This window comes from Lactuca sativa, chromosome 1 (genome assembly GCF_002870075.4).
Source record: "Lactuca sativa cultivar Salinas chromosome 1, Lsat_Salinas_v11, whole genome shotgun sequence".
NCBI classification, from domain to species: Eukaryota; Viridiplantae; Streptophyta; class Magnoliopsida; order Asterales; family Asteraceae; genus Lactuca; species Lactuca sativa.
This window is the reverse complement of record NC_056623.2, coordinates 154,908,850-154,910,625: the sequence shown is the minus strand read 5'-3', so window position 1 is coordinate 154,910,625 and position 1,776 is coordinate 154,908,850.

The following is a 1,776-nucleotide window of genomic DNA, read 5'->3' as shown; positions in this document are numbered from 1 at the left end:
CTTGGTAATATCCGAAGAGGAGTCAGCATATAGGACCGAAGTACGCCCTGCGTACCTTCGTACGCCCCGCGTACTCAAGGCCAAGGCCTCGGATCGTCCACGTCCCGGTCTATGCGAAGTAGCCTTGTCCCATCCGAAGTCCAAGGCAGTCGAGGACTCGGTTATGCATGACGTACGCGTACGCCCCACGTACCCTCGTACGCCCTGCGTACCGAGGCGGTTCTAGCCCCTGTAAAAGGGATGCGAGGGTTCCGAAGAAGGGGCTCCATTTCTCTCATTTCCTTTGCGTTCTTGCCTCGTTTTTCGTGCCCGTGCTAACCCAAAGCGCTGCTCATTTTGCTCAAGTCCCGGCGGTCGTTTTTACTCCCGAGATTCCCGAGAATCCCGAGAAAAATCCGTTTCCCGAGACGAAACTCTGCCCGGTTTCCACCTCGCTTTCTTCAAACTTTCAAGTGAGTTCATACCCCTTAATTAACCTTTTAAATGCTCTATAAATGCTTTCTATGCTTTCAAGGGGGGGAATACAAGTAAAACACGCGAGTAACATCGTGTGTTATATAAAGAATTTTTATATGCTTTTATATAACCAAATCATATGTGATTTATAAACTTTATAAGGAAATTTTCGTATATAAAATATGTTACAATAGCATTCTATCTTTTGAAATATAAATTGTTGTAATGCATGTATAAACTAAACATTTTCTTAGATTATAGGTATACTTGTCTATCTCAGGCTCTACAAAAATCTATACTTCCATAACAAGTGATTCCTTTTCTAGGTATTTCTAAACAAACGAGACAGACTTTTAGAAAACTATAATAGGTATAGTTTTACGAGGATATTGCTAACGTTTACATACTAGAAACGCGATTTTCAAGAAATCACTTTTATATACAAGAACAAACGAACATTTTTAACATGTAAATATGTTTTTATACCACGGTTTGTGAGACATTAACTTCACGTACGTTCGAGTACACATTTCAAGTAATGTATTATATACCAGAATCCATTGGAGGGGGGAGCATGGTGTTTTTGTATAGATCTATACGGGCTTGACAACCCGCGCCTTGACTGTTAGCTACAGTCCATCATTTGGGGTGACAAACGTCATAACATTCCAACGCCTGAAGAACGTTGTGTATAGGCATTCCGAGTCAATAGTATGGTTATAAAACTCACATGGGGTATTAAAAATGCATTGATTTACGAGATTTTCAAACATATTGGTTATTTTTCACTTACATACATTTTTAGAAACAAACATTGGTCTTGAGAGAAGGCTAGTTTTATACTACTAGAAAATATAGGATTTTCTAGAAACAAACAAACAAGGACAAAACATTTCATTTCATACAAACATTGTCATTTAATACTTATGAAACTCAGCAGCTTAAATGCTGATCTACTCTTTCAAAATTACTTATATGTCCCAGGGATTCGGTAATTTCAGGTACTAATATGCTTTTGAAGAAGAGATGTTGCGGTGCCAGTTTAATCTCATATTTTGACATCATATTGTAATTGGTTTTGAACATGTAACTTTTTACAAATGTAAACTTTCAATTATATATATGATGGTGGTATTTCTTTCTTTACTATGTATTCAATTGTTACGTTACCACATGAGGTCATCCACCCCCGAACGTTTCCGCCGTTCAGGTTTCGGGGTGTTAAACATTCTTGGCCCAAGCCCAAAAGAAAGGAAGGGTTGACTTTTTGTATGCCACACCATTTTTGTTTGTGGGATAACTAAGCATTACAATTCAAAC